This window comes from Strongylocentrotus purpuratus, unplaced genomic scaffold, assembly GCF_000002235.5.
Source record: "Strongylocentrotus purpuratus isolate Spur 01 unplaced genomic scaffold, Spur_5.0 spur5_scaffold_9, whole genome shotgun sequence".
Lineage (NCBI taxonomy): Eukaryota > Metazoa > Echinodermata > Echinoidea > Camarodonta > Strongylocentrotidae > Strongylocentrotus > Strongylocentrotus purpuratus.
Genome location: NW_022145615.1, coordinates 14,063,833 through 14,075,997, shown reverse-complemented (window position 1 = coordinate 14,075,997; position 12,165 = coordinate 14,063,833).

Genomic DNA, 12,165 nt, shown 5'->3' with positions numbered 1-12,165 from the left:
GACACTTGGTAAAAAGAAACAGAATAAACTACCTCAAAATATGTATCACGGAAATGTAAAATGACTAGTAGGAAAAAATGTTGCACAACTGAGAGTTTAATAAAAAAAAAATATTGACATACTATTAGGTAAAAAAAACAAAATCAATTCAAACACGTAATTACTATTTGATAAATGTCTTGTTAACCCAATTTAAAATTTATTTTATGTTAAAGCAACAAGTATTCCTGAAGTTATCAAATTGTCATCTATGTTAAAAATAGATGAATCAAGTGGACCTGACTCCATTTCACCTAAAGTTGTTTAAAAAAATTATTCATTATTTTGTTAATCCATTGTGTGACATATTTTTAATAAATCTTTGAATAGTGGAATCGTCCCAGATGAATTAAAAGTTGCCCAAATTGTACCCTTATACAAAAAGAATATTGTTAATATAGAAAATTATAGACCCCTTGCCTTGCTTTCTGTTTTTGCAAAACTGTTGGAAAAAGTAATTCATGAAAGGTTGTAGGATTATTTACTCAAATGCAATATTCTTATTTCAGCGCAGTTTGGTTTTCGCACAAATCATAACACTGATTTGAGTGAATTTTTCTACAAATATTCCGCATGCAATTGATAATGGAATGTTTTGTTATTTATGGATCTATCTAATGGGGTGTTGCAAGAAAGTTGCGATTGATTGCAAGTTGCGTTTAACTGCAAGTTGCAAAATTTGCAACAGATATTTGCAATCGATTGCAACTCAACTTTCTTGCAACGCCTCACTAGTCTCCTAAATTTCCTGGGATTTCGTTAGGATTTAATCTTGAACAATTAAATTAATTTAACTAGATCTAGCTTTTATTCATCCCCCCCCCCCCTCTCTCTCTCTCTCTCCCTCTCTTACTAATGGGACGTTGCAAGAAAGTTGAGTTGCGATCAATTGCAAATTTGCAATTAATCGCAAGACTTGCGCTTGATTTGGGTTATTTGCAATTGATTGCAACTTTCTTGCAACACCCCATAAGACATATTTTGACACCATCGACCACCATATTTTACTTTAAAAACTGTACCATTACGGTGTACGTGGTATACCTCATCAGTGGTTTTCTGATTATTTGTATAATAGAAAACATTATATACCTCATTTTAAGATTCTTTTCTAATCCTGTCTTCTGATTGGTTGAAAATGCAGTCATGTTCTTAACCATGCCCGCTAATTGAAATTCATAGTCATTTTTCCCGGCTCTACCGGTTTATATCAATTTTTCATAGCACTTTTTCCATGGCTGTGAAACGTGACGTCATTTTGCTGCGATCCCCAATTTGGTTTACGTGTTACCGTATAAGTTTCTTTTGTGCGATGACCGATGCGCAATACCGTTAACGGTGTTTGATCGCTGCATTCAGGCGACGAATCTACCAATCCACGCAGCGCAGACGACCGATCGCCATTTTGTGTACTAGTCTCGATCGCAAAATACTGGGGTTTTTTGTTTCCAATTTTTTGTCAATAAAGAGGCAAAATGGAGGACACAGCTATGCCAAGATTTCAACTTATGGATGACATTCAGCTGCAAGACTTAATCGATTCTGCTGATAGCAAAAATACGAAGTATGCAGTAAAATACGGCATTAAAATATTTGAAGAGTTCTTGCGAAATGTCAACACGGACCTCGGAGATGTAAACAGACTTCCGAATGCAGACCTGGACAAGATCCTTCAAAAATTCAAACGCACAGTCTGTGTAAATATGTTGCGAATTTGTGAATTTATAAAGTTACTGTTCATGTTCTACTGTTCTACTGGAGCACAGCTTGTTGGTGATATCATCCTGTACAAAAGTTACTGTTCGTGTAAACGTGTTTGGTATTCCCTGTTCTACTGGAGCACAGCTTGTTGGATTTCATACTGTACACAAGTTATTGTTGGTGTTAATATTCATGACTTCAAAGAGATGGAAACCTAAATGGGTGAGTCAACATTTTCCTTTTTTTCGGTATATAAAATATATATTGACTGCTTTTAATATTCGAGGCATAGTTGTTTCTATAGGGTCTCGGAAACTCACAACCTGCTATGACCCCGCGGCGCAAGCGCCTTGGGGTCATAGCAGGTTGTGAGTTTCCCTTGACCCTATAGAAACCACTATGCCTCTCAAAGCAGTCAATATATCCTTAATATGTGGTGGTCGATGGTGGCGAATCTGATTATATGGATATAAATACTGGAGTTCTGCGAGGACCGGTTTTTGGACCACTTTAATTTATCATATACATTTATTTAATGATATTATTAGTTCATCCAAATTACTTATGTTATCATAAATCATACGGTTGTATATCATTCTCATTCCAATGTAACACGCTTAGTTTCTATTTTAAAATAAATAAAATTGAATAGGGGCATTTACACTGTCTTCCAAACACGCCAAAAAATGCCAAACCGGAGCCTGGCCGCGATGTTACCAAGGGCAACTACGCTTTACCGGCAGAAACGCCAAGCCCCAAACATTCCAAAACGAAGTGCGATCTTTTGGCGTGTTTTGGCGTGTTTTGGCGTGTTTGGCAAGTATCAACGCTCGCAGTTGTAACATCGCGATGTTAGGTAAAGTGACTTGAGGAGCGGGGCTAGCTAGATGTCGTCCTTTTGAAGACAATGATAGAACGATTAATACAAAGAATAACATAAGAGAAGGTGACAGAAGGAAGAAACTAAGAATAACATAAGGAAAGACAGAAAGAGAAAGTGATAGAAGGAAGAAATAAAGAATAACATAAAAAAAGTGATAAAAGGAAGAAATAAAGAATAACATAAGGAAAGACAGAAAGAGGGAGTGATAGAATGATAAAAAACAAAGAATAACATAAGAGAAGGTGATAGAAGGAAGAAACAAAGAATTACATAAGGAAAGACAGAAAGAGAAAGTGATAGAATGATTAAAAAACAAAGAATAACATAAGAGAAGGTGATAAAAGGAAGAAATAAAGAATAACACAAGGAAACACGGAAAGAGGGATTGATAGAATGATAAAAAACAAAGAATAACATAAAAGAAGGTGATAGAAGGAAGAAACAAAGAATTACATAAGGAAAGACAGAAAGAGAAAGTGATAGAATGATTAAAAAACAAAGAATAACATAAGAGAAGGTGATAAAAGGAAGAAATAAAGAATAACATAAGGAAACACAGAAAGAGGGAGTGATAGAATGATAAAAAACAGAGAATAACATAAGAGAAGGTGATAGAAGGAAGAAACAAAGAATAACATAAGGAAAGACAGAAAGAGAAAGTGATAGAATGACTAAAAAACAAAGAATAACATAAGAGAAGGTGATAAAAGGAAGAAATAAAGAATAACATAAGGAAACACAGAAAGAGAAAGTGATAGAAGGAAGTGATAAAGAATAACATAAGAGAAGGTGATAGAAGGAAAAACAAAGAATAACAAAGAAAGATAGAAAGAGGAAAGGGTTTGCATCGGAGTGCCGCGCATGCGCATTACCAACTGAAACACGCCAAAACATCACTGAGCTTTTCAGTCGGTGATGTTTCCGCACAAGTGTAAACGGCTGCGCGAAACATCGCGACTTTTCAAAATGAGGTATTTGACAGTATAAATGCGCCTAATGATTACTTTAAATTTAATAAACTATTTTTGAATTATGACACAACTAAATATGTAATTTTTCACACAAACTAAAGGAAAGTTCCAATTTTCACCGAATCTGTTAGAGTAGCGAATGTAACTATTGAACGAGAACTAAGTGTAATTTTTTTAGGTACTAATATTGAAGAAACTCTATTGGAAATGTCATATTGATTACGTTTGTTCTAAAATTCTAGAAGTGTTGGTATTTTGTCTAGACTGAAGAATTTTCTCCCAAGGAACATATTAATGAATATTTACAATGCAACGATTCTTCCCCGCTTAAATTATTGCAATATTATTTGGGGTAATAATTACAAAACAAAACTATTCAAGATTTATTTGTTACAGAAACGTGCAGCTCGCTTAATTACAAATACTCATTATTTTTCTCCAAGTTTACCAATATTTATGAAACTGACAATTATTCCTGTATAAGATTTGATCATGAATATTTATGATTTAATTTCATAAAAAACGGTAACCATCTGTTACCATCCAGACGAAATACTTGATACATGGCTGATTGTCAACGAAACGGAGTTAAGTATTTTGTCAACTTTGTTTGTTGCTACGGCAGGCAGCAAATGAAAACGAATTCGTTTAATCAAATCATGAAAATGCAAGCATTAATTTAAACAAACAGAACTTTGTTATTTCTGAATCATTTTTCCTGATTGAGGTGTCATGATGAATGGGCAGAAAATGAACTTTCTAGAAATGTGATTTTCTCTTTGAAATTCAGATACCGCCCTAAATATGACTTTTAAGTTTCATCTCTTCAAATTGTTTTAATCACTCATGCGTGAAATATGCATCATATGAGTTACATCAAATGAAAGTGGAGGATCTTAGCTTTACAAATATGTGTCATTTATTATTTATAATTGTGATTAAGTTATGATATAACATCGATAATTCTTGGTTTCGTTTTTTTCTGGGACGCACTGTATATTTGAAATAAACATTGCAAATCGAGTGGTTTTGAAATCTAGAAGTTTGTTTACTGAGATGTATTTTTAACTTTTTTTTGTACTTGCACCAAGTGCTGTCGTCAATTTCTAGTACACGTTGAAAGTAAAACGGACCCCTCTCAAAAAAATGAAATGGAAGCTCTTATTACCATCATGTGAAAGAATATTTTTGACGAATACGTGATGATACAAATTTTGCCGGGAAACCTCCTACTAATCGATATATTTGGTAAATTATCATATCGATCCGGCCTGGATAGATATCGCGAATGCACTTCAACAATGTAAATTTGGGCATATATTTCTGCAGTTTTGCGAATTTAGGTTGAAGTATTGCCTTCTAAACCTCTGATTGAGATCAAACACTTCATAATATTGCATGTTGTGATAAAAACTCCTCTATTGATTATAAATATATCTTGAAATAAAAAAATAAAAAAGTAGGAAGGGCGGGGGGGGGGAAGATTGGTTAGCGTCAATTCAGAATTTTTAATGTAGAATCAATAGCCTTGAAGACAGAAACCAATGCCCGTAGATAGTACTGTCTTTTCTCTTTTTTATACTTGAAATATACATTGCAAATTGTGTGGTTTTGAAATCTAGAATTTTGTTTACTGAGATGTATTTTTAACTTTTGTTTGTACTAGAACCAAGTGCTGTCGTCAATTTCCAGTACACGTTGAAACGAAAAAGGGCCCCCTCTCAAAAAATAAAACGAAAGCTCTTATTACCAATCATGACTTGTGAAAGAATTTGTTTAGACTAATAATACGTGATGATACAAATTTTGCCGGGAAACCGCCTACTAATTGATATATTTGGTAAATTATCATATCGATCCGGTTGCATGTTGTGATAGAAACTCCTCTATTGGTTATAAATATATCCTGAAATAAAAAAAATTAAAAAAAATGGGAGGGGGAGGGGAAGGGGGGGGGGGTCGCGTTAATAGCCTTGAAGACAAAACCAATGCCTGTAGTAAATACTGTTTTTTCTCTTTTAAATACCTGAAATAAAATAATTTGCAAACTGTGTGGTTTTGAAATCTAGAATTTTGTTTACTGAGATGTATTTTTAACTTTTTTTGTACTTGAACCAAGTGCTGTCTTTCATTTCCAGTACTCATAGAAACGGAAACGGCCCCTCATAAAAAATGAAATGGAAGCTCTTATTACTAATCATGTGAAAGAATATGTTTAGACTAATACGTGATGATACACATTTTTGCCGGAAAATCGCCTACTAATTGATATATTTGGTAAATTATCATATTGATCCGGCCTGCAGGGATAGATATCGCGAATGCAATTTGGGCATATATTTCTGTTGTTTTGCGAATTTAGGATGAAGTATTGCCATCTTAGCCTCTGAAGGCAATATTTAAACAAGATTGAATGGATATTTCGCACTCAAAACCCTTGAATCGCAATTTTACCAAAACCGGTCTATATCTTTAAGAATGAATTGAGGCTTATTATGTCATGATCATTGAAATTGTAACTAAAATTGTAAATACAAATTAACTCGAGGGATGTTTGAAATAATTGGACTCACTTTTGGAAGAAGGGATTGGAGAGAAAGAGAGAGAAAGAGAGAGAGAGAGAGAGAGAGTGTGTGTGTGTGTGTGTGTGTGTGCGTGTGTGTGTGTGTGTGTGTGTGAGACAGGGAGATAGCAATATACGAACCAAATACTACACTATAATAGTAGAAGCAATCCACGAGTAGAGCATTGTAGATTAGACACAAATTGGACAGTTTAAAATGAAAGGCTCATTAAAGGACAATAATACAGGTTGAATATTCCCGCAAATTTCACACTTTAGAAATTACTTTACTGAACATATCTTAGTTGTTTGTCATATTGCTGCCCACATCTCACTCTATACTGACTGCACAAATTGTTATTTAATGCTTTTAAGTGCCATAGAGGGGGTAGTTAATTCAAATGAGGTTGGTGGCTCCTAGACAGGAACTGGGTGTTCCCTGTATATAACAGCGGATCTCAAACATTTTCCTTGGTGGTCCAGAGGTGATTTCCAGGAAAGCTTAAGGTCAAAATCATGGGATGCCATTCTCAGGGTCATTAGAATATGTCAAATGTAGCAGAACAATGTACATGAGCTATAATAAATTGCTGAAAAGCAGGATGCAACGCTTTCATCATTTCATTTTGTTTCAGACACAGACGATGTACTCCTAAAATTTACAGTAATGCCTTGTAATACTACATATGAAGAAAATGAGGCTTGTTTTAATTATATATCTGATCTAAGGGAGTAATTACAATTAAAAAAGAAGAAGCAGAGCCTCCCAGGCCATCCTGACTTTGAGAAGCCCTGCTGTATAGCTTATGGGAATGAGATAACTCAGTAGTCAAATGATTCATAGAGCGACAGCCAATGCAAGAAACCAATACAGCATAACCCTAATTTCATCAGTTCCAACTTCATTCTTTTAAGCCAAAGTTGAAACAATATTTGATTTCGTATCCAACTCTAAAGATTTAGTTTGTATGGTGTTTCTGACTATTTTCTCACTTATTTTTTTCTTCTTTATATCATTCATTTCCTCTATAATGTATGTATTGGTACCACCACCCCACTACTACTCACCCCACACCTAGATTTGCTTGTAAAATTGATATATGCTTTTGTATGTGTTTATTGTTTAATTAAAACATTTATTGCATTTTAATATTTTAATTTTAATCAGGGGATGAATCCCCGATATATCTCTATGGTTTTTGATCACCCCCTCTGCAGGTTCATCTTTTGTTTTAATGCTTTTATATTTGACTGTAATTTATATTGTCTTTTATGAATCTGTGGAAATAAATGAAATTAAAATTGAATTAAACTACAGTACCAAAAAGAAAAGAAAAAAAAGAAGGACTCTTAGCTTTAATATACATTAAATAAACAAAGAAAGAGGAGAAACGACATATTCAGTCAGGTATCAAGTAACACTTTTTGATTCTTTAGTACATGTATACACACAAATTGTATATGCACTGGCTTGAAAGGACTTAACAAAATCAAGTTATAAAAAATAATGATTTCAATTTGTTTCGCACTCATATATAAATATATCTCCTCATCCAACTTTCTCTTCCGCCTGATAATCCCTAGTGATGAGAATTGTCAACTCAATTTTGAGGGACTTTCTCTTATTTTCCACTGAGAACTGTATTTGACCACCAACACAACTTTAATGATGCTGTGCTGAAGCAACACCTTAATAAAGGGCTTATATCATGTATCTCCTTTCAAAGGAATAAGTACACTGAAATTGACTGACAAGATCCACAATATCAGAGTTTTTTTGTTGTTCGCATTATTTTCAGTAGTGGGCTCAGAGCTTCTTCAGTTTTGGATGAAATAAAGGAAAAATACTGTATATAATAGGAGACAGTGCACGGAGTAACCTGAAAGCTGTCATTGAGACCTGGAGCCCTTTCATGATGTTCATGAGCCCATTTTTCGGGGCCTTATTCCATTGAAAAGAAATCAAGGTGTAACACTAAAAAAATCCCAAGTTTTTCTCAGCCGAAAATTTGATCTCAATAAGTTGCCAAGTTTGAAGCTCTCGATCTTTTCCAATTTTGAATGAACTTGGGGCGCGTTCATGCTTGATTTTGACGGCCAGAATCAGGCATCTGTTACGCGTTTAGTTTAAAACACGGTTGCGTCTTAGCTCACTTTTGTAGAATCACCGAAAAACGGCGATCACGATCGCCGATCGTAAACTCACAAAAAGATGCGTTTACAATTTGTAAACGCGTTTAAATGGGGTCAACGCACTGACCTCTAGTGGGTCTACGTAGCATGCACAGTGAAGGTTTGCGAATCCAGCTGGAAGACCAATTAAGGCCACACACTGAGAATTGCCTGGGGGAGCCAGAGAAGTAAGCATGAACACTACATCGTGGAACTGCGATCACGATGAGCGTTTACGATGAGCGTTTCAGATCGCTCATTCTGCCTTCAAAATTTAAGCATGAACGCAGCCTTAGAAGCACAAATCTTTGTTTATGCTTTTTCAAACTGATTTCAATCACTCAATCGTGACATATGCACCATATGAGTTGCAATAAATGAAAGAAGAGGATCTAAGCTTTACAGATATGTGTCATTTATTAATTATAATTGTGATTAAGTTATGATAAAACATCGATAATTCTCGGTTTCGTTTTTTTCTGGGACGCACTGGACAATACCAAGCGCTTAGGATTACCACTTGTGGTTTATACGGCATGACATCCTTAGTAGCGCAACAACGTATGTATTACACAATTATTGTTGGCAATACGAATGCAATAAATGGAAATAGAATGAGGGTCCCCTCATGAATCGAGCCTGCACTTTAGACAAACCAAACCCAGAGAAACAGGCGTCGGATTGTACTCCACGTATACTCCTCCTTGGCATTTTGTGAAGCCAAATGTGTCTTTCAGTGTGCATGATTGTGAACAAGAAATAAAAGAGTTACTTCCAATACAGCGGTTAAATTGCACATTAGAAAAAAAATCAATAAAATGGAACAACTATTACAAAATATATACAGATGGATCCAAACTTCATGATGGTCTAAACGGTGCAGCTTTTTACGTTCCAAAATTTAAGATAAGTACAGGTTATAGAGCCACCCCAGTGAATACTGTATTATGAAATAAACATGTATTTTACTTGTACTACAGCCCCAATGCACAATTTATAGCTACTTGCGCCCTCTATATAGCAAACAGTGCCTATCTGATACAAAATTGGTGTTGTAACAGTAGCGTTTTTGTATCTGCACCCAGCCAAGTTCATGTTAGGCATTTCAAAAAATCCACACGCTTTTTGCATCTTAAAAACACAAAGAAAATGCAATAAATTATCAATAATTCATCGCATTTTCTCCCGGTCCTCAACAGAACAAATCCTCTGTGTGGCCAGGCCTTGAACCATACTGCATGGCTGTACAGAGGAATTTTTCCTGCTGGAGACCGGGGGAAAATAGAATGAATTATTGAAAATTTATTGCATTTTCTTAGTTTTATCTTGATATGCCACCTACCCTAGCCCCCGCTGCGTACAATCACGATTCATTTGCAAAGCAATGACCTCGTAACTGTGAGCCCCAGGGTCAAAATTGTGTTGATCAGCTATATTAGTGCCCTTTTGTGAGGCATTAACCCTCATTACTGTCAGTTATGAATTAAGGACGTAGGTCCCCTAGTTGGTAAGCAAAGCAGCATACACAGGCTTTAGCAGGCACGCAAAACAAACACTCGCGAATTATTATTCAATAAAATATGAGAATGTATACTATTATTTAGATCTATTAGGAATAAATCATTGTGAAAATGTTGAGCTCTGCGTCCGGGGAGAGGTTGCTGCAAACGGTGGACACAAGATACGTGATCTGCATCATCTGCAGCATCCAGTTCGTAGTTATCAATAATGGTGGATAGCGGATCTTCTACACCCTGTCCCAGGATGTTCGTCTACTTTAGACTGATAGCCCAAAGTCCTTGCAGGCCTTGGAGAAACGATTCAGTGGGGTCTGGAGCTCCTGGTGCGTATGGGTTTTGTCAGCAGCGTCGTCTGGCAATAGCATGTGTTTGACCAGAATCTCCCGTACTTTTGTTTTGGCTTTGAGGCTAGCGTCTAATCTAGAGTGTAGGTAGATCTCCTCTGTTACTGCGCTAAAGACATGCTCCAGGAGAAAGGCAAAGATGATCCCAAAGAGAGTCGGAGCAAGGCTGCAGCTTTGTTTGACGTCGCTGCGTATGTCGAATGGATCTGAGGTGCTGCCGTTACATTACAATGTCTCCTTCGTGTCTGTATGGAAGGAATCGATGAGGCTCTGTAGGTTTGGGGGGCATCTTGAATGCTAGCCAGATCGAATGCCTTGGGGAGATCGATGAAAGCGAGGGACACGGGCATGTTCTGTTCTCTGTATTACTCCTGAAGGTGGCGAAGGGAGAAAATCATGTCTACCGTTGATCTCTAATTGGTGCAGAACCCACACTGGGACTCAGGGTAAACACGTCCGGCTAGTTTCCGTAGGCGAACTAGGATGGTACGTGTGTAGACTTTGCCAGCAATGCTGAGGAGCGAGATGCCCTTGTAGTTGTTGCAGTCGCTTCGCTCGCGCGCCCTTGTTCTTGTAGATGGTGATGATCTTGGCATCCTTCATATTCTGTGTACAGCACCTTCTTGCCAGCACTGCAGAGGACTTCGTGCAATAGGGTTGTCTTGCAGTGCTTAATCCGGTCGGGTGGTATTCAATCACTGCCTGGTGACATTCCTGCAGCCAGGCTGTCAATGGCCTTGCTGAGCTCATCCAAAGTTGGCTCGGCATCGAGCTCATTCATGGTAGGTAGACAATCAATTGCATCAAGAGCTGAAATCGACACAGTGTCCTGTCTGGAGTAGAGGTCAGAGTAGTGTTCCACCCACCTCTCCATCTGCTGAATCTTGTCTGTGATTACTTTCCCAGTGGAGGATATGAAGGGTGCTGTCTTGCCCTGGACTAGTCACAATGCTTTCTTGATACCATCGTACATTCTTCTTATGTTCCCGGTTATGGTAGCAGTTTAAATTTATTCGCTCAGTTGTATTCAGTACTCGTTAGCGAAGCGCCTGGCGGTCTGATGAGCTTTGCTTTTTGCAGCAAACTGGAGTTTGGAGAGGTGGGAGAGCCCCTGAAGCTCAGTGTTTTTAGGTATTTGATTACTGTCAGATGAGCATCCAGGGGCCCTCCTTAGGGCCCTTGGTGGGGTCCAGGGGTAGAGTTCCCGGAAGCTCAGGAGTTTTAGGTATTTAATTACGGTCAGATGAGCATCCAGGGGCTACCTTAGGGCCCTTGGTGGGGTCCAGGGGCGTATCCTCCGTAAGCTCAGGGGTTTTAGGCATTAATTACAGTCACATGAGCATAATATTATGCTCACCTGACCTGCCAGTGTCACAAATGAGATATCCAAATATGTAATGTTTTTGATACTTTATTTGAAACACTGGCAGGACACTCATTCTTTCTTCTTCTCTTTAACATACTTTTTCATAAACGAGAGGGGGTTCGAGCCTCCGATCCCCGCCGTTCTGCAGGACCTGACATGAAGGCTTCTAAACTTCCTGTTTACTCTCCTTTTCTTTGAATGGAATTTAGTTTTTATGTGATTCAATTCAGGTTTTATTTTTTATTTTATTTTTGGTTAAAAAAGATAAACCATTTTACTCCTTTACTATTGATTTTTTTACTCCCCTACTACCCCCTACTTCTTCGTCTGGGGGGGGGGGGGGGGGGGACGGCCCCTGCCCCCTGCCCCGCCTCAGGCGCCCATGTATGAGTATAGTAATTGGCATACCTCTCCCCATTCAACTTGGCTGAATTTCTTTTCAAATGAGAGATTGAGGGAACTTTGGAACGATCATTCATTGTATTCACAACTTTGAATACACGACCACAAGAGGAACGATCTGTACGTGCATGATCAATTTCCTGAACTCATTTTCTGCATCAAGAGTCGAGATTAGAACTGCAGTTTACATAGTTTTGTAATTTT